The sequence below is a fragment of the Eschrichtius robustus genome, chromosome X (genome assembly GCF_028021215.1).
Source record: "Eschrichtius robustus isolate mEscRob2 chromosome X, mEscRob2.pri, whole genome shotgun sequence".
NCBI classification, from domain to species: Eukaryota; Metazoa; Chordata; class Mammalia; order Artiodactyla; family Eschrichtiidae; genus Eschrichtius; species Eschrichtius robustus.
Genome location: NC_090845.1, coordinates 84,486,272 through 84,511,790, shown reverse-complemented (window position 1 = coordinate 84,511,790; position 25,519 = coordinate 84,486,272).

The following is a 25,519-nucleotide window of genomic DNA, read 5'->3' as shown; positions in this document are numbered from 1 at the left end:
TTTATTCTTGATTGGCTGAGAGGTCTTTTCACCACCACCCCCCCCCCCCCCGTTCAGTAATTGATATTGGATATTTTCAAATGCTTGTTCTTTTTCTGTTGATACAATCATATGTTTTCCCCCTTTTAATATGGTAATACAGTGAATTGCAATAATTGGTTTTCTAATGTCCAACCAACCTTGCATTTTGGGGCTACATCCCAATTGGCCATGTTATATTACACTTGAGATTTATAAATCTTGTTAATCTTCTTAAAGAAGATTTTTATTATTTTTTGCTTTCTATTTTGTTGATTCCTATTTTGATCTTCACTATTTCCTTTCTTGTTTTACTTTGGGTTTAATTTGCTCTTCTTTTCCTAGTCTTCTAAGATGGAAGCTGAAGTCTTTGATTTGAGACGTTTCCACTATTCTAAAAAAAAATTTAGTGCTACAAGTTTACTTCTAAGCCATGAACCCAGTTGAATTGTATTTTCTGAGACCTAAACTGAAAATATGCTAAGTGATAAATAAATGATCCACTTTTCTTATTTCAAAATACCTTTCCACAAATAACACAACCTGGGACAGAGGATATGTTTATAGGTTGGCTTAGATTTTCTCTAAATGATTATAACTTGTTTGCATGCATTCTTAGTGGTGTATAATTCTTTTTATACATGCTGAATTCTATTTGCTAATATTTTGTTGAGGATTTTTGTATTTATGTTCATGAGAGATACCATTCTGTAGTTTTGTTTTCTTGCAATTGCCTGGTTTTGACATTAAGGTACTTCTGGTCTTATATAATGAGTGGGGAAGCACTCCATATACTTCTATCCTCTGAAAGAGATTCCAGAGAAGTTTTATAATTTTTTCTTTAAATATTTGGTAGAATTCACCAGGAAACATATTCGAGCCTAATACTCTACCTTTTGGAATGATAATTAATGATTCAATTTCTTTAATATATCTAGGCTTATTCAGATTGTCTATTTCTTCTTGTGTGAGTTCTGGCAGATTGTGTTTTTTAAGAAATTGGTACATTTCATCTAGGTTATCAAATTTGTGGGCATAGATTTGTTAATAGTATTTATCTTCCTTTCTTTCTTCCTCTTTCTTTCTTTCTTTCTTTCTTTCTTTCTTTCTTTCTTTCTTTCTTTCTTTCTTTCTTTCTTTCTTTCTATCCTTCTTTCTCTCTCTCTCTCTTTCTTTATTCCATTCTTTCCTTTCTTTCTTTTGTGTTTGCTGAGGGAGTATTTTACATACCCAGATGGGAGAAATTCTCATCTGAGAATAGTACAGTTTAAGAAGCAGAATCTACAATTTTCTCATATTTTAATGTTTAATAATCAACAAAATTGGGCAACTTGAAATTTAACAGAACTCCCATGTTGCACTGGTTTTTGTCAATGTTGTAAATGTTGAAATTTTGCAAATTGTCCACCCTAAAGCTTAACAAGATTCACATTCCTGAATAGCTTCAAATATGTCCTTGATTTCATGTTTTATTTTTAATATACATATAAGTGAATCTTCCCAACTATTACTAGTGTTATTAAAAGCAACCCTCTCTTATTCATAGTATCATGTTATCATACAGCTCATATTAACTCCTTCTTTAAACCTTATGATGTTAACAGTCTTTAGGGCATAATTACCATTGATTTTCATATGTGTGGGCCATGATTCTCAAATTAGTTTTCAAGCACGTTGTGGATTAGAAGCTTTAAGTGCTTTTATAGCCAAATAACCCTGTTTTTAAAACAATTTGGTCATTAAATTCTTTTATATCTTTCATTTTAAAAAAAATTGAGATATAATTGACATATAACATTATATTAGTTTTAGGTCGTAACATAATGATTTGATATATGTATACATTGCAAAATTATTACCACAATAAGTTTAGCTAACATCCATCACCACACATAGCTATAATTTTTGTGTGTGATGAGGACTTTTAAGGTCTACTCTTTGAGCAACTCTCAAATATACAATACAGTATTGTTAACTATAATCATCATGCTGTACATTACATCCCAGGACATATTTCTCTTAAAACTGGCAGTTTGTACCTTTTGACCACCTTCTTCCATTTCACCCATACCCACCCCTCACCTCTGGCAACCACCAATCTGTTCTCTGTATCTATGAGTTTTGTTTCCTTTTTAGATTCCACATGTAAGTGATATCATATGGTTTTTGTCTTTTTTTGTTTGACTTATTTCACTAAGCATAATGACCTCAAGTTTCATCCATGTTGTCACAAATGGCAGGATGTCCTTCTTTTTCATGGCTGAGTAGTATTCCATTGAATATAGACACCACATCTTATTTATCTGTTCATCTGTTGACTGGCACTTAGGTGGTTTCCATACCTTGGCTATTGTTCACAATGCTGCAGTAAACATGTAGTGTATACATCCCTTTGACATACTGTTTTCATTTCCTCTGGGTATATACCCAGAAGTGGAATTGTTGGATCATATGGTAGTTCTATTTGTAATTTTTTGAGGCACCTGCATATTGTTGTGCATAGTGGCTGAACTATTTACTTTCCTAACAGCAGTGCAGAAGGGTTCCCTTTTCTCCACACACTCACCAACACTTGTTATGCCTTGTCTTCTTGGTGATAGCCTTTATAACAGGTGTGAGGTGATATCTCATTGTGGTTTTGTTTTGCATTTTCCTGATGATTAGTGATGTTGAGCATCTTTTCGTGTACCTGTTGGCCATTTGTATGTCTTTGGGAAAATGTCTGTTGAGTTCCTCTGCCCAGTTTTCAATTGGATTGTTTGGTTTTTGTTACTGAGTTGTATCAGTGCTTTATATATTTTGGATATTAATCCCTTATCTGATATATGGTTTGCACATAGTTTCTCCCATTCTGTAGGTTGCTTTTACTTTTGTTGATTGTTTCTTTTGCTGTGCAGAAGCTTTTAAGTTTAATGTAGTCCCACTTTTTTCTTTTTAAATTAATATTGAGGTAACATTTATATACAATAAAACACACTTATTTTAAACTACAGTTCAACAAGTTTTGACAAATGTATATACCGGTGTAACCACCACTATGATCAAGATATAGAATACTTCTACTACCCCCAAAAGTTCCTTCTTACTCCTACGCTTTCAATCTGCCTGCTTCCACTCTCAACCCCAAGCAAACACTGATCTACTTTCTATAATCCCAATATTTTGAAACTGGATTACTCTAGGTACACAAAACAACAATCAGGATCAGTTTAAAAATTGCATAATAAAACTGTTTCCAACATTTTAAATAAAATAAGAGAACCTAAAAATCTAGTTGTAATTTAAAAAGTTCAAGGAAATGTATATGTTTCAATGTTCTTGATTATGTATAATATTCTCAAATTATTACAATAATTTAAAGGATAAAATAATGTCAGAAAAAGTACTAAACTCTAATTGCACGTTTTACACTTTTCCGTCTTAAGGCCTGGTTCCACATTCAACTTTAAAGTCCCACAGGAGCCAAGTCTTTTATTCAAGTTGATATTCCTGGTACCTAACACAGCACAGCAAATGTTCAAAAATTGCTGAGTTACTGATCTAGGTAACTAGATCTAATTTTATGCTGAAACTGAGTAGCTCCTAAACCTGTTCCAATTAACAAGTTAAATAACTGTTGCAGACTCAAACACCATTTAAAAAATGCTGTACAAGTAATCAGATCTTCCATAATTTTACAGTTTTAACCGAAGAGCTTAAGAAAAACTGGTAAGATTCTGATAATACAGAATAGTGGCTTTTTAAATCCTACTATTTCCAAAAAATAATTCATTCTTTAAGTTGTTTAGTACTAAAAGATGATAGATTTTGAGTTGGAATGTTCTCAGAGCCTAGATCCAGTATGAGCTAGTGTAAGCTCTAGGCTCTGAGAGTCCCCTAACTCAAAACCACTTTTTGATTTTTGCTTTTGTTGCTTGTGGTTTTGGTGTCATATTCAAAAAGTCATTGCCAAGGCCTATGTTGAGGAGCTTCTTTCCCTAAGTTTTATTCTAGAAATTTTATAGTATCAGGTCTTATGTTTAAGTCTTATATCCATTTCAAATTATTTTTTTGAGTGGTGTAAGATAGGGGTCCAATTTCATTTTTCTGCATGTAATTATCTCATTTTCATAACACTACTTGAAAAGATTATTCTTTCCTCATTGGGTGTTCTTGGCTCCTTTGTTGAATACTAGTTTATCCTATATGCAGGGCTTAATTCTGGGCTCTCTAGTCTATTCCATTGGTCTATGTATCTTTTTTTTTTTTTTTGCTAAAACCATACAATTTTGATTCCTATAATTTTGTAATGTAGTTTGAAAACAGGAAGTATAATGCCTCCAGCTTTGTTTTTCTTTTCCAAGATTACTTTAGCTATATGAAGTCTTTTGTGCTTTCATACAAATTTTAAGATTGTTCTATTTCTGTGAAAAATGCCATTAGAAGTTTGGTAGGGAATGCATTGAATCTGTAGATTGCTTTGTGTAGCATGGACATTTTAACAATATTATTTCTTTTAATCTATGAGCATGGAATGTCCTTCCACTTATTTGTGTCTTTTTCAATTTCTTTCATTAATGTCATATCTTTTCAAAGAATTGATCAATCTCAACTACATTATCAAATTTGGGGGCATAGAGAGTTGTTCAAAGTATTTATTATTCTTTTAATATCCATGGGATCTCTTTCCAATAGTAGTAATTTGTGTACTCTCTCTTTTTTCTTAGTTTATTTTTAAGTTAGCCTGACTAAAGGCTTATTAATTTATTGATCTTTTCAAAGAACCAGATTTTATTTTGTTGATTTTTATCTATTGATCTTCCCGTTTTCAATTTTAGTGACTTCTGCTCTAATTTCTATTATTTCTTTTCTTCTGCTGTGGTTTAATTTACTCTTCTTTTTCTAGTTTCCTAAGCTGGAAGCTTAGATGATTGATTTTAGATTGTTTTTTTTCTTCTTTCCTTATACATGAATTCAATGCTATGAATTTTCCTCTAAGCAATGTTTTCCCTACATCCCAGAAATTTTGATAAGTTGTGTTTTTATTTTCTTTTAGTTCAAAATATTTAAAAAAATATCTTGGGATTTCTTCTTTGATCCATGTATTATTTAGAAGTGTGTTGCTTAATCTTTACATATTTGTGGATTTTCCATTTACTTTTCATTATTGATTTCTAGTTTAATTCCATTGTGTTCTGAAAGCAGATATACAATTTCAATTCTTTAAAAAAATTTAAGCTGCATTTTATGATCCAGAATGTAGTCTACCTTGGTGGATGTTCTATGTGAGCTTGCGAAGAATGTGTATGCTGCTGTTTTTGGATGAAGTAGTCTATAGATGTCAATTATATCATCCTGATTGATGGTGTTTTTGAGTTCAGCTATGTCCTTAACGATTGCCTGCCTGATAGGTCTGTCCATTTCTGATAGAAGAGTGTTGAAGCCTCCAACTATGATAGTGGATTTATCTACATCTCCTTGTAGTTCTATCAGTTTTTGCCTTTCTTAGTTTGATGTTCTATTATTAGGTGCATACCTTTAAGGATTGTTATGTGTTCTTGGAGAGCTGACCCCATTATAGTTATGTAATTCCTGTTTTTATCACTGACCATTTTCCTTGCTCTGAAGTCTACTTTGTCTAAAATTAATATAGCTATTCCTGCTTTTTTTTTGATTAGTGTTAGCCTGGTATATTTTTCTCCATCCATTTACTTGTTTTCTATATGTATCTTTATACTTAAAGTGGGTTTCTTCTAAACAACTTACGGTTGTCTTATTTTTTGATCCACTCTGACAATCTGTGTGTTTTAATTGGTGCATGTAGAACATTGACATTCAAAGTAATTATTGATATAGTTGGATTACTACCTACCATATTTGTTACCATTTTCTATTTTTGCCCATGTTCTTTGTTCCAATTTTAATTTTCTACTCTTTGTCTACCTTTTATGGTATTCATGCAGCATTTTATATGACTGCATTTTTCTCTCCTTTCTTAGTTCATCAGTTATACTTTGTTTTCTGCTTTTTAAAATGGTTGACCTGGAGTTTGCAATATACATTTACAACAAATCCAAGTACCCTTTCATGTAACACAGTATTGCTTCAAAGGTAGTGTGATTACATTATAACAGCAAAATAATACTCATTCCTCCCTCCTTTCCCCTGTATCATTCATTTCACTTCTTTATAAGCACACATAAGCATTTATTTATTTTTTTAATTTTATTAAAAAAAATTTTTTTAAACATCTTTATTGGAGCATAATTGCTTTACAATGGTGTGTTAGTTTCTGCTTTATAACAAAGTGAGTCATCTATACATATACATATATCCCCATATCTCCTCCCTCTTGCATCTCCCTCCCACCCTCCCTTTCTAACCCCTCTAGGTGGTCACAAAGCACCAAGCTGATCTCCCTGTGCTATGCGGCTGCTTCCCACTAGCTATCTATTTTACATTTGGTAGTATATATAAGTCCATGCCACTCTCTCACTTCGTCCCAGCTTACCCTTCCCCCTCCCCGTGTCCTCAAGTCCATTCTCTACGTCTGCATCTTTATTCCTGTCCTGCCCCTAGGTTCTTCAGAACCATTTTTTTTTTAGATTCCATATATATGTGTTAGCATACGGTATTTGATTTTCTCTCTCACACATAAACATTTATATGATATATACATAAGCATACATAATTGAGTACATTATTAATATTGTTATTTTGAACAATATCTTATCTGTTAGATCAAATAAGCCTAAGAGAAAATAAACATTTTTATTTTACCTTAACATATTCCTTCTTCATTTGTCTTCCTTTCTTTACGTAGATCTGAGTTACTGACTTATTTCCCTTCTGTCTAAAGAAATTTTTTTTAACATTTATTGAAAGGTAGATTTACTGGCAACAAATACCCTCTATTTTTGTCTGAGAAAGTCTATTTCTTTTTCACTTTTGAAGGATAATTTCACAACATAGGGAATTTTGTGCTGATTTTTTCCCCTCAACACTTTAAATATTTTACTCCATTCTCTTCTTGGTTGCTTGGTTTCTGAGGAGAAATCAGATGTAATTCTTGTATCTGTTCCTCTATAGGTAAGGTGTTTTTCACTTTAGCTTCTTTCAGAATTTAAAAAAAAAGTTATCTTTGCTTTTCTGTAGTTTGAAAATGATATGCCCAAATGTAGGGGTTTTTTGTTTTTGTTTTTCATTTATCCTGTTTTGTATTCTCTGGGTTTCCTTTGTCTGTGGTTTAGTGTCTGATGTTAATATGGAAAAATTCTCAGTCATTATTGTTTCAAATATTTCTTTTGTTCCTTTCTCTCTTTCTTTTCCTTCTGATATTTCAATTATACATATGTTACACCTTCAGTTTTTGTCCCAAAGTCCCCGTACATTCTGTTTTTTTTTTTTTTTTCCTCTTTCTTTCAGTCTTTGTTCTCTTTGATTTTCAGTTTTGGAGGTTTCTACTGGGATAACCTTAAGTTCAGATTTTTTTCCTCAGCTGTGTTCAGTCTATTAATATGCCCATGAAAGACATTCTTCATTTTTGTTAGTGTTTTTGATGTCTAAAATTTTTTTGGGGGGTCTTTGTAGGATTTTCACCTCCCTGATTATGTTGCCCATCTGGTCTTACATGCTATCTACTTTATCCATTAGACCCCTTAGTATATTAATCATAGTTATTTTAAACTCCTGGTCTGATAATTCCAGCTTCCCTGCCATGTAGTTCTGATGCTTGCTCTGTCTGTTCAAAATGTATTTTTTGATTTTTTTTGTATTTTTTTCTTGACAGCCAGGCATGATGTACCAGGTAAAAGGAACTACTGTAAATAGGCCTTTAATAGTGGGGTGGTAAGTTTTAGGGGAAGAGGAAGCAGTCTTCTGATTAGATCTCAGTCTTTTGGTGAACCTATGCTTCTGGACTGTGAACTTCACAAGTTTCTGTGTTTTTCTCCTCCCTTAGGTTGGACAGAATGGTTAGAGTGGACTGGGGTTGGGTATTTCACTTCCTTCAGTTAGACTCATAATACCCCAGCAGGTTAGGTTCTGCTTAACAAGTTTCCCCGAAGGCTGGCTTTTTTATGAAGAATGAAGCTCTGGAGTATTTCAAAATGGTTCTTTTTTCCCTCCCACTGCCAGAAGCATGAGTTGATTTTTCTCTAACAATTATTGTGAGAACTTGCCCTACCTTCTGTATATAAAACTTACAAAATGTGGGGACCTCCCTATGACAGGGTCAGTCTGGGGTTTTCAACTATTAGAATTGACCATGGTTAGCCTATAGTAATTCATCAATTATAGTTCAGGTTTTCCTACCATGGCAGAGTTTCCTGAGGCAGTTTCTGCTCATGAGTGTCTGCTCTGATAAGCTGTGACTCTTCCCGTATTTGCTTGTCTTTCTCTCCAACCTTGGGAATGGCAGTTTGCCCTGTGTTCTCCACTCTCTTATAGACCCAGGAAGAGTTGACTTTTCAGTTTGTCAGGATGGACTGGCAACTTCCAAGCTCCTTACATGTGGAACCAGAAATCTTCCATTTGAACCTATAGTGAGAGCAGAAGGACACTAATGGAAAGGGTCTATGCCCATGGCTCTCCTCCTGTGGCACTCAGTTTGATACTCTGCTTTTCTAGTTCTACTTTTATAAAAAGTCTTCCCTCTCTGCTTATCATGAAAATGAACCTCAGTTCCTCCAATTTTCTTAGTTTACCCCACTACTTCTTTTAACCTCTTCATTTTTTGAGCCTCTTTTATTCTAGTTTTCAAGACTTACTTAGCTTTCAGCTAACATTTACTCTACTTGAAATTTAGAATCCAATTCTTTAACTTTGTTGCTTCATTTTAGTCTTGTGTATGAAAAACAAAAATGGAAATATAACTTAATGGATTTCCTAAGCTCTAAGTAAAAGAAGCATTATTTACCTCTTTTTTAAAATTTTATATTGGAGTACAGTTGATTAACAATGTTGTGTTACTTTCAGCAGTACAGCAAAGTGATTCAGCTATACATTTACATGTATCTATTCTTTTTCAAATTCTTTTCCCATTTAGGTTATTATAGAATATTGAGCAGAGTTCCCTTTGCTATGCAGTAGGTCCTTGTTGGTTATCTATTTTAAATATAGCAGCGTGTACATGTCAATCCAGGAGTTTGGCATTATTTACCTCTACTAGCAATCCTGGTGCTTTTATTGAACTCTTAAATAGACCTCCTACTCTAGTCTCAGGAAGTTCTCTTGGTCATGGATATTCTGATTTTCATAGGCACGTTAAGGCACGTTAAGATTGCCTGTATTTGAAACATAGTTCCTGGGCATACAGTGTAGTTCTGGAGAAATATGATGTTGGAGTGTTAAGTAGAGACCGACCATCACTAACCGACACTTAATGAGAAGCTTACTATGTGTGAGGCATTGTACTGGGTGCTTTATTATGATACTTTGTTTCTGACATATACCCTATGCTCACTTTTCAAATAGGGTATTTGAGGCTTACAGAGATTTAACAACTTATTAAGCTTCTAAACGGTGAATTCAAACCTACCTACTTAGACTCCAAACACTAGGTTCTTTTTACTATATCACATTCCCTTCCAACATAATTATAAGCCTATCCCTCCAAAGATCTGCTAGTATACTGTGGGGTTTTTTTCCCCATTACTATACATTTTCTAACCCAAAATAGCAGGGAATTAAAATAATTGTTTCCAGTTAGTATAATCTCATTAGTTAACCTAAATTTTGATGCCACCCAATCTGAGGATTGTGTTTTTCATGACAACAAGAAAATGATAGCTATCATTTTTGGTAAGTGCTCACCCATTTGGAAATTTTTCCCCATCAGTCAAATAACAGCACTAACAGCTACCATTTAGTGAGAATCCCCTATGAATCACTTTGTATTCGTCAACCACTAATCTTACAATAACCTTCCATGGTAAAGATTTTTCCTGCCACTTTACAGTTGGGCCAGCAGAAGTTATATATTGCCAAAGTCAGGCAGCTAGTAAAGTGAAAAAAGCCAGGATTAAAACACAGATCCCTTTTACTTCAGAATCCCTGTGCTTTTTCCACTACATCATACTGATGACGCTACTCATCACCCAATAGCATTAATAATTTCATCCCCCTGAATTACTTTCCACATCACTGACAACTTTGTTTATTAGATGATTCTCATTTATTATAATTTTCTTCACTTGTCAACCATAATTAGTTTATACCTCTTTCTACATCTTTTTAAACCACCCTCTTCCTAATGAAATGGAGCAAGAATCCCATCACTCTACCATATACCATCACACCTCACGTCACACCACTATGAGTGAATATCTATAGTAATTGTAGCCCCATAAAAAAATAAAACTGGTGTATCTTTTCTGTTCCATTGAACAATGACTATATAGCCATACTGGAATTTTGAGTCATGGAAAAGCAAATTAAAATATTGATCATTTATTTTCTGGTTGCATTAAGAACTATATTCAAGTATGTAGAATTAAGAGAAATTTGTTGCTTTATATACACAGTTGCATATTGAGGTAACTAGTAAAGTAAGTATAGCTCAAACATACTGAGTTTACTTGACATCAGAGGTAAGTCTCTGAATAGGGAGCATGTGCATATACAACTATCTGGCTATTAATCACTCTCCCTTCATACTTTCCCCTCCTTATTTAGTTAAGAATGAGTTACTTACATCTTCTTATTTCGCAAATTGTTTTCCCAAACCATCTAGCATATAGTAGTAGAATTAGGAAAGACATAGTTTCAGGTATTTAGTGGTTTAAAAGCACAAGATATTCTCTCTTCCTTCCCACCTGACTTTACCCCTTAAATGAAACCCAACTGAATACTCATTAGAGACCACCATAGGTATGTGAATACCAATTTCTTTACTTCCCAAATTTTAGACTTGTCATAGGACAAGGAGATTAAAAAATAAAATGTGTATTTGTTTCTCCTTCTTACAAAACACCTTGATATGTGCTAATATCTCTGTTCTTACCATAAAATGTAAGCAGGTTTTAACATAATAGTGTACAAAGACACACTATGGAATGCTGAAGTGCTCCATGGTGCTTTAATGTTCTTTTTTAATCACACTAAACCATTTATAGCTAAATTTTAACACTTGCTGTCATTAAGAAAAATGTGTAGCTCCCTCCTCCATTTGAGAATCACAGTAGCCAATGAATGCTTATTGATCTGAGATAGCTAAAAGGGTAAAATACAGGGATTGAAATTTGGATTGGCCTCTTTTTATTGGGCTTTAAAATTTCCCAAAGCAGAGGTCACATGGTCACAAAACAGAGGTCATATCACTTCCCTGATAGCATCGATCAGGTGTAAAGCAGGTGACATTTAGGTGATCTTGTTTGGCTAACTGCAGCAATGAGCCTGATTGTCCCTTCTGCATCTGGAAACAAAGCACTGTCTGAGGGCAGAGGTGATATTACTCATTTCCAACCCCTCTCTGGTATTTCTCTCTAGCTCCCAAAGCACAGTGACAGGTGAGAATTTTTGTCAGCCCAGGCACTTATCTATCTGCACATTATGCAAGAATTGGTACCTGGGGACTGATGCTGTTCACATATGGAAGTGTGCAAACCCCTTTTCCCCTAGGCTGCTCTTACTTTCTCAACATTATGGCAATCTCATCACTCTTGTTTGATATTTCATCACAAACATCTACTCATGATCTAAATTTACTCAGTCCTCTTACTGCTAAATTTACTCAGTCCTCTTATTGCCATCACTCATTCCTTCTTTTCACCTCATTGCTAGCTCCCTGGGAAGGAAGTGGTCATATATGGTTAATACTCACTAGGGTGTTACTGAGTGACTACTCCAGCCTAATGCCTTACTCTTCTCAGTGATGCTTATAATTTAGAGTAGGATTCTCAGAGAGGTAAATATTCGAAGTCTAAATGTTATGCCCTGTTGCGAACCATGATGAAGAAGTATTTTCATTTGTTTACAGGGAGTAAGATTTATTGTGAAATAGTATACAAAGATAATAATTTACTTGTGCAAGAAACATGGAATGGTAAATTCTTACTATTAACAAAATCATTCAAGCTAACAAGTTATTTAGATTAGAATCTTCTTTGGAAATCTTCTTCACTTAGAATAGGCCAGGGTTACCTGCAACTAACAAATGCAGAATTGGTACTGGTGCTGAAGGTTGCATGAACACAGAAATCTACAACACACTCTGTCAAAATGTCTAGTTACCATGAATGAAGAAGTATTAATATTCAGATATTTTCTCCCATTGTTTTCGAGGTCGAATCCACGACTATTCTGACTTTTTTCACTTAATTTTCATAATCCTTCTTATTTCCATGGAACAAGCTGACTCAGCCTTTACATGAAATGAAATTGTTCTAACAGGAATAAATAACCTTTGTCTGTTGTGCAGTGATATTCTTATGAGAAAACTGTAACTTTCCACTACTGAAAGGCCTAGCTACACAGGCAAAATATTACTGAGCAAAATATTGTTTGGGCAAAAACATTATTTTCATTTTTTCTCTATAAAATGAGAACTAATTAATCTCACCAACACTGTAGTATTGTTAATTCCAAGAGAATGGAAGATTCATCATTGAATTCTTGCAATGCACCATAATGCCAATGTAAGATCAAGACTTATGAAGTAAAAAGAAGAAAAAGTCCAATAAATAAAGGCTTAAAGTTTCTTCACAAAAATAGAACACTCTGAGTATTGCCGTGTCTTTGTTATTCAATCTTTCTAAGAATAATCTGAGCAGAACCAATTTTTGCTGTGTAATCAATGAATTGAAGAATAAGATGTAAAATATTTAGTTTCCTCCTACAGAATCGGAGCCAACAATCAATAATTGAATGTGGGTTTTTTGGGTTTTTTTTTCCACTTTTGGGTAGTTTAAGATCCTCAAACTGTTTTAAAAACTATAAAAAATATATCTGGCAATCATTTTGCAGGGAAGCTAGATCAAGGTAGCTTTTGCAAGTTATTTGCTTGAGAAGGTATTTTAAAATATTGAAAGCACATGGCACATCTGATTAAGTAGCATTCAAAGAATAAATTGATTCTCATGATCTAGAGTATTTATGTTAGTCTGTGAAAGGACAGCTAGATCAGCTTAAAAGGGCAAATCTATGTGTGCATAACCCTATAGCAATTTGCTCTCTGCCTTTGCTGAAACCAAGGGTTAGATAAAACTAGGACTATTTTGTTTGATACTAACAGAAAAAAATGTTACTTAAAGTTGGATGAGTTAATCTTTATAACAAGTAATACATCTTTAGTTTATATTTAATGATAATAACTTTTTCCAATTTCATATTGAAGAAGGTACGGTAATAGAAAGAGGTCATTGTATTAGAAAGTGTTGGGGTTTATAGTACAGTGGTTATCAAACTTTAGCATGTTTCGGAATTGCCAAGATTGCTTGTTTGAACAAAGATTGCTTATCCCCACCCCAAATGATTATAGGTCTGGGTTGGGGCCTGAGAATTTGTGTTTCTAACACAGTTCCAAGGTGATACCATGCTACTTGCCCAGGGACTACATTTGGAGAACCACTAGCGTAGCATAAAGAATGAGCCAGAAGTAAAGAAATCTGGGTCCTAATTTATCGCAGTCACTGAGCGGTTTACCCTCTCTATGTATTTTCATAAAATTAGTGAACAGTTATTGAATCTTTATTTTTGAATATATTAGTTTCAAACTCTTGACAGTCGCTCATTAATTTGATAAATATTTGAATACCTTCAATGAGGTAAACCATGATACTGGGGGTATAGCAATATAAAATAAATCCTTTTCCTTATGGAACTTACATACTAGTGGGAGAACATAAAATGAACAAATTTAAAAATATGCAATATAATGTCAAATGGTGATAATACTATTGGAGAAAAAATAAAGGCAAGTTGGGGGACTAGAGAGTGATAGGATAGGGAGGTGAAGGGTTAAAATTTTTAAATCTCATTTGATCATAAAACAATCTCCCTTTGAGATAGGCATTTGTATTCTCATACTGTTGCTGAGGAAACCTCAGCTCAGAAAAGTAATCTTCCCAGTATTATACAGCTAGCAAATAGTAGAATTAGGAATTGAACTCAGATCCGACCCAAATGTTACTCTCTTAACTAATATACTATCTCCTAAATAGACAAAGCATCTAAGCACAGTGAGTGGCACAGAGGAATCATGCAATTAATGTAGTTATTATCACTGCTTCCATAACTGAATTTATTTATCACATAACAATCCTGTTTCAAATATGGAGAAACGAGGTCTCAGAAAGATCAAATGCTTCGCCTAAATTCATCCAGTTAGCAAGCAATAAATCTGACAAAAATTCTGGCTTGATGGATGACAAAATGCATACTTTTTCTACTATGATAATCTGCCTTTTCTGCATAAAATGAGGACAACAGTATAATTGCACAGGAAAATCCACCCAACAATTGTGAATAGGATTTGACAAAATTATAGAATGGCATGTGTTTGTAAATTGTATGTTTATAGTAATTGTTATTTGCTTTTGTACTAACAATGGTTAATATTTTGGATATTGGGGAATCTAGAATACCAAAGAAGGAAACATTTCTCATGTGGTTTTGTTGGGATTATTAAAAAGTTCACCTAAGCCTTTTAGCCTCATTCAATTATGAAGAATCTTTCAGAGATATATGATTTTAATTAAGGTATTCTTTTGCTGAGCATCATGAGGGAAATGAGCATATATGAGCATGTAAACACATATTCCTAGTCATTCCTAAGTGAAATGCAGGCTGAGGTTCCACATCAGAATGCTCCTTCTACTGAAGATCATGCTCAATATTTTGCAGGAGTCAAGAAAACTGGTTTAGCAGCAGTATTCATCAGGGTGGTACTTCAAAAGAGTGGGGAAGTTCAAACTACTCTAGCCATCCTATTCATGGTTTTCAGCCAGCCTTTGGAAGTACTTACTGCCAGTTTAAGATGGAAGTTGAAAGGCTTCCCTCTCAGTATTGATCAGTTTCCCCTTTTCATTATATAGGAGCATTAGTTCCATTGAAGCATTAAACTCTACCAAATCTCCTGGGAAATACTGTATTCAAGCTAAACCTAAGGGTCATCTTTGCAATTGTCTTGCAGTTGCAACATCCATAATTAGAAAATAATGAAACTAAGATATGCTTAGTGGTTTGAAGTGCTTGGAATCTGAATTACTATTTTAAAGATTTTGCTGATGGCATCAGCAAAACTGGGCTGTGGGAAACACACTAGGAGTTATTTTCTTAATTTCCTCAACTGGAAAGCACCAAACAAAAACCTTTTGGGGGTTAGTATTCTGCTTCCAACTCAGGGTGTCTAAGGGAAAATATAATAATGTGATATGCTTATAGTTAGAGCATAGGGTAGTTGGAACAGCAAACTGAATTTCAAACTCCATACACATTCATATATGATTGTACCATTGAATGATTTTCCAGTGAGTTTTATCTGCTGTTCTTGGTTTCCTGATCATAGTTTATCATTAGGTCGCTTACATGGAAGTAGGAAGGAACTTCTTTGGACAAAAAAAAAAAAAAAAAGAAAACTTTAAAGGAATTCTCTAATATCCCTATCCTCAAAAAAATTTAGTCCTTCCTGGGAAAGCAACATAAAGTTTGAACTTAAAAATAGCAGTTTTCCCTTCTCTCATCTTGATGTGATTTAAGCTTTCATCAGTAAAGAACAAGACATGTTATTTCAAATCAAAAGAAAATGCCAAAAATTCATCCTAAAAGGTAAGGTCTATGCATTGAAAAGTAATTGAGCATTTCATTCGAATCACTGAAACGTTCTCATTTTCAACAACTCTGTTTTGAATCTTCCTGTGTTTCCAATTCAGATGTTGAATATTACCAAAAAAATTTACCATTTTTGCTTTTCAGAGATTTATTGAGCCAAATAGTTGACAAAGTTAGTGTCTATAAGTGCTGAGATGCAGGTGTACATGGCTAGGTTTGGCACCCAGCTCTGGTCATTGATGCCAAACCCAAGTCCATTGTACTTATATTGCTGCAGGCACGACAGATGTAGGTGCAACTTGTTTTGGAAATCGTTCCTATTTTCTATAAATCTAGTTAGTGCTTCAACAACATTCTCCAATTATGAAACCAAGCCAATTTAGAAAGTCATCACTGGTAAATATATAGAATTATAAAATATGAACCTCATCACAATACAGTGCTCATGTATTCGTTAGTCATCTAGATCAAGTTCATTTCTCAGGGTAGTCAGAAATGAATGTCAAACTTGCAAGGTTTTAGAGTTCTCATGCCTTTGTTATATAGCAGCTGGCCACATGCTGGTCTTTAAATAATGAGTGTGGCCTGAAAAATTGCTCATCTGTGCCTTGATGAAGATCTTATGACAGGGAGTTAGCATAGATGGTGCTTATTTGAATTGATCCTTATTCATAATCAGAGGCCAGTTGCAATCAGCCCTATGATTCGAATCTCCTTTTCAGCTCTTCTAAATATGCAAATCTTCGTTTCTTTTTACATAGATTTCTATGTTTGAGTGTACACTGGAAAACTTCGAGTGTTACAACTGCACATTTGATACCCTGCAGGAATTGAAGGCAAAACATTCTTTCATATCCCTGTTACAATACTGTTAGAGTTTAAAATTGGGTCAACTTAGTAACCTCTATTTAGGAGAGGGTGGAGGTGGAGAAGGATCATCTCACACTTTTCGATTTGCCAGTACACAGATGTAATTGTACTTGTGGCTTAGATTGTACATGCATCTTGGTACCTGTATATTCTTTATTGTTTAAAGAAAATTTTATCAGACATGGATAAAAGTGTTTCTGTTAATTTTTGGCATATTATATATGACACTGACACTGAATTCTTGAAACAGGTAACAAATGGTAGGTAGATATCTGAGCTTATTTACTAGAATGAGCAAACACCTTGATGTGTAAAGGCTATGAAATTGGCTTCATGTAGAGCACACTCCAGTTTGTGGGGTCACATCTCAGGCCTCTCTTTGATACAGTTAATCAGTCTGACCGTGGTATAGAGTAGCCAGAGCCCAACAAGTCTATGAATTATTTTGATAGTACAGTTTAGAAAAGAGATCTTTCCTGAGAAGCCATGTGAGTTGCAGTTTTTGAATTGATGCGGCTGGATGGAAAAAGGGTGTTTAGTTCAAGGTAACTTGGGATCACTGGAAAGCTATATGAACAAGTCAAAACATGAATTTCTTATGTATTACATCAACTGTTTTGATAGGTTCATAGAAATTCAAGATGCTTGTTATCTTTGTAGCTCTCACAGATTTGCATGGGAGCCTCTTCATCCTCAGAAGAAATAATAAGCTTCTTAAGGAAATGTATGTATTTTTATTTCTATCAATGTCTAAGTATCACCTGGCACATATTTGGAGCTCCATAACTATTTGTTGAATGGATGATACTGTAGAATGAGTTTTGAGGAATTAAGAAATGTGGGCCTTTTAAAGCTGAGTTGTAATGATGAGATTCCATAATGATCTTATTTGAATGAATGGAGAGGAAAAAGTAGAGGGATAATGAATATGACTACAATTAAAAATCGCATCAGCTCTCAATACTAGATAATCACTAATAAAATTATATTTATTTTGTGAAACCTATGAAAGGGCTTCTGTCGTTACAATACTAAAATCAAAGAAAAGTTCTACATTACTTTCTAAAGCAGAGTGGTTCTTTAAGATAAGGCTTTTTCAGAGGTAATGAATCATCATAACTTTATCATGCCTCTTAGTTTTAACAATTAAGTATCATATCAGAAACTAATTGTCAGCTTCATAGTGTATGAGTTAGTGATATAAACTTATGTTTGGTTTAAGTGCGTGTTACATTTTATATTGTTATACAGATTGTCATGTCAGGCCAGATTGTTCATTTGTTCATATTCATATTGTATACTCAAAAAGCATATAATATGGTTGGTTTCTTCGTGCACATCATTAAATTTTTTGAACTGTTGACTTGAGTTCATTTAAGTCTATTGTACTAATACAGCTATTTCATATGCCTATTAATTTTCTGATCTGCAGTAAAGATTGAAGCAGTTGTCTTATTTAAAGCCATGCCTATATTTCTGATACTCAAGAAACAGAATTATCATCATGTTTATATTACTCAACATAAAAGTGATTTGATTTTATTATGCATACTTTGGGTGTGGGATATTATTTTTAATGCATTTGAATTATGAAGATTCTATTCAAAACCAGAAAATGAGTATTTCATGATAAGAAGTAAAGTAATCTTTTATTGAAGATCTAAGTATTTAAGTGAACTCCTTGCAATTTTTAAGGCACTGAAACTGGTTGGTTGCAATTTATTTTAAACCATATTGGTAAAGAAATAATTAGAAAAATTTTTCCTTGAAACAGCACATTTGCTGAGTTTCCATACACTGGGAATTCATATATTTTCAGAGTTTTACAAGTTTCCTGTGGTAGTTTCTAATGAAATATCAACACTCAGAGTAACTGTTGAGGTAAAGTGCTGCAATATTATTTTAGAATATAAATATTTTAGACAGACTGCTGCATCACTGAATAAATCTCACTGCAGCACGAGCTCAAAACTGGCAGTGCAGTCTATCACATAAGGTAATGATTTCTAGGTTTTTCCCCTTTATTAACTTATATTAAGCACAAGAGTAATATATGCTCATTGTAACTAGTGAAACAATGCAAAGATATATAAAAACTATGCCAATAACCTTTCTCATCCTCTCTCGACACATTTCTCCATGTTCCTATAAGCACAGACAAATGTAATTATATTTATGTGAGATTTTGTGGTTTTCTATTTTTAAAAGCATATTCAAAATGTATACATTATTTTGTAGCTTGCTTTTCTTAGTCAACAATATATTATGGACATCAGTCAAGAACACTAGACATAGATTTAAGATATTCTTTTCAATAATATGGATGTTCCATAATTTAATGACTTTCATATTAATGGAGAGTTAAATTAATTTACTTTTTTCTAGCATTAAATACAATGCTAAAATAAACATTTTTGCGCACATATATTTATAGACTTGTGCTTTTATTTCTGTAGGGACAAATGTATGCATTGTGGGTGATACCACAGGTATCTTTTTCAAAAATATTATAGTAATTAATATGTCCCCAAAGCAACATGTAAGTGTAATTACTTCTCCATATTTTTGCCAGAATAAATGCCATTGATTTGTTAATTTTGCAAATTCGATAAATAAAATATGGTTCTCATGGTTGTTTCAATTTGCATCTCCCTATTAGTCTATAGTTTCATGTATATATGCAATATATACATACATAACATTTTTTTCTTCCAGGAATGTATAATCTTAGCCCTTTTTTATATTTGGTCTGTTTCTTTTTCTTAATAACATATAGAAACTTTATATATTAGAGAAATTGATCCTTTGTAAATGATATGCACTATATTTTATATATATATTTTTTGTTTGATTCATTCTTTATATCTTTTCCCTTTATTATTTTTATTATGAAATCAAATATATTTTTCGTCTCTTTATGTCTAATTTTTCTGACATGTTTGGGAAGATTTCTCCCACTCTTCGATTATGAAAACATTTACTTAGATTTTATTTTAATACACACACCAATACCATAAAATTCTTCGAGAATTTTTTTTTAAATTCTATTACCCAGAAGGGAGGTCTGTCTTTTTTATTCAAAATGATTGATCTATCATGCTAACTACATTAATTAAATGAAACACTCCTTTGGCACTAAATTGAAATAGCACTGTACCAAAATTTAATTTCCCATAGACATTTAGACCTATTTTAGGTCAATATGATCTCGGTGGCCTCGGCCTGCAGTGGCTAGAAGCAGGATTTCAGTTCCCGGCCAGAGACTGAAGCCAGGCCGCGGCAGTGACAGCACTGAATCCTAGCCACTAGACTACCAGGGACCAATGGCAAATGACAGGCCCTGGCCTGTCAGCTGTATAGAAATGAATTTCCACATAGAAACAGAAAGTAGTGAAATAAGTAAAGTGTTTATTAGGAGGAAAAAGTACATGCGGATAGACACACAAGCAGACTCAGAGAGAGAATCACACCCTCATGGTAGTTTGAATCACTTATATGGGGCATTTCTTCCCAGTTTCCTTTAACCAATCGTCTTGCTTTGCCTGGTTCTGAGTCCAGATTTGGTATATCTCAGGGTCCTCCCCTGTGTGCGTGCGCATCTCTTAGTCAAGATAGAGCCTAGTGAAGAGGCCCATGAGAAGTTGACATCATTTACTATGCTGACATACTTCACTCTGTATGACAGACTCTAGGTCCATCCAATTCACTACAAATGACCCAATTTCGTTCCTTTTTATGGCTGAGTAATATTCCATTGTGTATATGTACCACACCTTTGTTATCCATTCGTCTGTCGATGGGCATTTAGGTTGCTTCCATGACCTGGCTATTGTAAATAGTGCTGCAGTAAACATTGGGGTGCATGTGTCTTTTTGAATTATGGTTTTCTCTGGGTATATGCCCAGTAGTGGGATTGCTGGGTCATATGGTAATTCTATTTTTAGTTTTTTAAGGAACCTCCATACTATTCTCCATAGGGGCTGTATCAATTTACGTTCCAACCAACAGTGCAAGAGGGTTCCCTTTTCTCCACACCCTCTCCAGCATTTGTTGTTTGTAGATTTTCTGATGATGCCCATTATAACCGGTGTGAGGTGAGACCTCATTGTAGTTTTGATTTCCCTTTCTCTAATAATGAGTGATGTTGAGCAGCTTTTCATGTGCTTCTTGGCCATCTGTATGCCTTCTTTGGAGAAATGTCTATTTCGGTCTTCTGCCCATTTTTTGACTGGGTTGTGTGTTTTTTTAATATTGAGCTGCATGAGCTGTTTATATATTTTGGAGATTGATCCTTTGTCTGTTGATTCATTTGCAAATATTCTCTCCCATTCTGAGGGTTGTCTTTTCATCTTGTTTGTAGTTTCCTTTGCTTTGCAAAAGCTTTTAAGTTTCATTAGGTCTGATTTGTTTGTTTTTGTTTTTATTTCCATTACTCTAGGAGGTGGATCAAAAAGGATCTTGCTGTGATTTATGTCAGAGAGTGTTCTTCCCAGGTTTTCCTCTAAGTGTTTTATAGTGTCCAGTCTTACATTTAGGTCTCTAATCCATTTTGAGTTTACTTTTGTGTTTGGTGTTAGGGAGTGTTCTAATTTCATTCTTTTACATGTAGCTGTCTAGTTTTCCCAGTACCACTTATTGAAGAGACTGTCTTTTCTCCATTGTATATCCTTGCATCCTTTGTCATAGATTAGTTGACCATAGGTGCGTGGGTTTATCTCTGGGCTTTCTATCCTGTTCCATTGATCTATATTTCTGTTTTTGTGCCAGTACCATATTGTCTTGATTACTGTAGCTTTGTAGTATAGTCTGAAGTCAGGGAGTCTGATTCCTCCAGCTCCGTTTTTTTCCCTCAAGACTGCTTTGGCTATTCGGGGTCTTTTGTGTCTCCATACAAATTTTAAGATGATTTGTTCTAGTTCCGTAAAAAATGCCATTGGTAATTTGATAGGGATTGCATTGAATCTGTAGATCGCTTTGGGTAATATAGACAGTTTCACAATATTGATTTTTCCAATCCAAGAACATCGTATATCTCTCCGTCTGTTGGTATCATCTTTAATTTCTTTCGTCAGTGTCTCACAGTTTTCTGCATACAGGTCTTTGGTCTCCCTAGGTAGGTTTATTCCTAGGTATTTTATTCTTTTTGTTGCAATGGTAAATGGGAGTATTTCCATAATTTCTCTTGCAGATTTTTCATCATTAGTGTATAGGAATGCAAGAGATTTCTGTGCATTAATTTTGTATCCTGCAACTTTACCAAATTCATTCATTAGCTCTAGTAGTTTTCTGGTGGCAGTTTTAGGATTCTCTATGTATAGTATCATGTCTGCAAACAGTGTCAGTTTTACTTCTTCTTTTCCAATTTGTATTCCTTTTATTTCTGTTTCTTCTCTGATTGCCGTGGCTAGGACTCCCAGAACTATTTTGAATAATAGTGGTGAGAGTGGACATTCTTGTCTCATTCCTCATCTTAGAGGAAATGCTTTCAGTTTTTCACCATTGAGAATGATGTTTGCTGTGAGTTTGTCGTACATGGCCTTTATGTTGAGGTAGGTTCCCTCTACGCCCACATTCTGGAGAGTTTTTATCATAAAAGTGTTTTGAATTTTGTCAAAAGCTTTTTCTGCATCTACTGAGATGATCATATGGTTTTTATTCTTCAATTTGTTAATATGGTGTATCACATTGATTGATTTGCATATATTGAAGAATCCTTGCATCCCTGGGATAAATCCCACTTGATTGTGGTTTATGACCCTTTTAATATGTTGTTGGATTCTGTTTGCCAGTATTTTGTTGAGGATTTTTGCATCTATATTCATCAGTGATATTAGTCTGTAATTTTCTTCTTTTGTAGGATCTTTGTCTGGTTTTGGTATCTGGGTGATGGTGGCCTCATAGAATGAGTTTGGGAGTGTTCCTTCCTCTGCAATTTTTTGGAAGAGTCTGAGAAGGATGGGTGTTAGCTCTTCTCTAAATGTTTGGTAGTATTCACCTGTGAAGCCATCTTGTCCTGGACTTTTGTTTGTTGGAAGATTTTTAATCACAGTTTTAATTTCATTACTTGTGATTGGTCTGTTCATATTTTCTGTTTCTTCCTGGTTCAGTCTTGGAAGGTTATACCTTTCTAAGAATTTGTCCATTTCTTCCAGGTTGTCCATTTTATTGGCATAGAGTTGCTTGTAGTAGTGTCTTAGGATGCTTTGTATTTCTGCAGTGTCTGTTGTAACTTCTCCTTTTTCATTTCTAATTTTACTGATTTGAGTCCTCTCCCTCTTTTTCCTGATGAATCTGGCTAATGATTTATCAATTTTGTTTGTCTTCTCAAAGAACCATTTTTTAATTTTATTGATCTTTGCTACTGTTTTCTTTGTCTCTGTTTCATTTATTTCTGCTCTGATGTTTATGATTTCTTTCCTTCTGCTAACTTTGGGTTTTGTTTGTTCTTCTTTCTCTAGTACCTTTAGGTGTAAGGTTAGATTGTTTACTTGAGATTTTTCTTGTTTCTTGAGGTAGGCTTGTATAGCTATAAACTTCCCTCTTTGAACTGCTTTTACTACATCCCATAGGTTTTGGATCATCGTGTTTTCATTGTCATTTGTCTCTAGGTTTTTTTTATTTCCTCTTTAATTTCTTCAGTGATCTCTTGGCTATTTAGTAATGTATTGTTTAGCCTTCACGTGTTTGTGTTTTTTACATTTTTTCCCTTGTAATTTATTTCTAATCTCATAACGTTTTGGTCAGAAAAGATGCTTGATACGATTTCAATTTTCTTAAATTCACTGAGGCTTGATTTGTGACCCAAGATGTGATCTATCCTGGAGAATGTTCCATGCGTACTTGAGAAGAAGGTGTAATCTGCTGTTTTTGGATGGAATGTCCTATAAATATCAATTAAATCTATCTGGTCTATTGTGTCATTTAAAGCTTCTGTTTCCTTATTTATTTGCATTTTGGATGATCTGTCCATTGGTGTAAGTGAGGTGTTAAAGTCCCCCACTATTACTGTGTTACCTTCGATTTCCTCTTTTATAGCTGTTAGCGTTTGCCTTATGTATTGAGGTGCTCCTATGTTGGGTGCATATATATTTATAATTATTATATCTTCTTCTTGGATTGATCCCTTGATCATTATGTAGTGTCCTTCCTTGTCTCTTGTAACATTCTTTATTTTAAAGTCTATTTTATCTGATATGAGTATAGCTACTCCAGCTTTCTTTTGATTTCCATTTGCATGGAATGTCTTTTTCCATCCCCTGACTCTCAGTCTGTATGTGTCCCTAGGTCTGAAGTGGGTTTCTTTTAGACAGCATATAGATGGGTCTTGTTTTTGTATCCATTCAGCAAGCCTGTGTCTTTTGGTTGGAGCATTTAATCCATTCACGTTTAAGGTAATTATCGATATGTGTGTTCCAATGACCATTTTCTTAATTGCTTTGGGTTTGTTTTTGTAGGTCCTTTTCTTCTCTTGTGTTTCCCACTTAGAGAAATTCCTTTAGCATTTGTTGTAGAGCTGGTTTGGTGGTGCTGAATTCTCTTAGCTTTTGCTTGTCTGTAAAGCTTTTGATTTCTCCATTATATCTAAATGAGATCCTTGCTGGGTAGAGTAATCTTGGTTGTAGGTACTTCCCTTTCATCACTTTAAGTATATCATGCCACTGCCTTCTGCCTTGTAGAGTTTCTGCTGAGAAATCAGCTGTTAACCTTATGGGAGTTCCCTGGTATGTTATTTGTCATTTTTCCCTTGCTGCTTTCAATAATTTTTCTTTGTCTTTAATTTTTGCCAATTTGATTACTATGTGTCTTGGCGTGTTTCACCTTGGGTTTATCCTGTATGGGACTCGCTGTGCTTCCTGGACTTGGGTGGCTATTTCCTTTTCCATGTTAGGGAAGTTTTTGACTATAATCTCTTCAAATATTTTCTCTGGTCCTTTCTGTCTCTCTTCTCCTTCTGGGACCCCTATAATGCGAATGTTGTTGTGTTTAATGTTGTCCCAGAGGTCTCTTAGGCTGTCTTCATTTCTTTTCATTCTTTTTTCTTTAGTCTGTTCCACAGCAGTGAATTCCACCATTCTGTCTTCCAGGTCACTTATCCGTTTTTCTGCCTCAGTTATTCTGCTATTGATTCCTTCTAGTGTAGTTTTCATTTCAGTTATTGTATTGGTCATCTCTGTTTGTTTGTTCTTTAATTCTTCTAGGTCTTTGTTAAACATTTCTTGCATCTTCTCAATCTTCGCCTCCATTCTTATTCCGAGGTCCTGGATCATCTTCACTATCATTATTCTGAATTCTTTTTCTGGAAGGTTGCTTATCTCCACTTCATTTAGTTGTTTTTCTGGGTTTTTTTCTTTTCCTTCATCTGGTATATAGCCCTCTGCCTTTTCATCTTGTCTATATTTCTGTGAATGTGGTTTTTGTTCCACAGGCTGCAGGATTGTAGTTTTTCTTGCTTCTGTTGTCTGCCCTCTGGTGGTTGAGGCTATCTACGAGGCTTGATGGGAGGCTCTCAGCAATTTTCTTAATTCCTTGGCTGAACATTGCTCATTATGCTTTTTTAGCCTTAGGTCCTTGCATACAAGTCAGCTGCACAAAAATTCCATTAAAAAAACAAAACAAAACAAAGTAACAGTTAAATTTGCAAAGTTACTCATTTACTGTGGCCATAATAAAGATGCCTCACTTCCTTCCCAAAGTATTAACTTATATATGTTAAGATATTGCATTTAAGTAAGGGATCAAATAAACTTTCCCACTGAATTTTTGAAATCCCCTCTTATCTCAACTCAGATATTCTCCACAGGAAAGATAACTGGAGGATCATGCTATATTTTCTGGTTAGATTATGAAGTGAAAAAAAAAAAAGAATTAAGGTGAAAGAAGCACT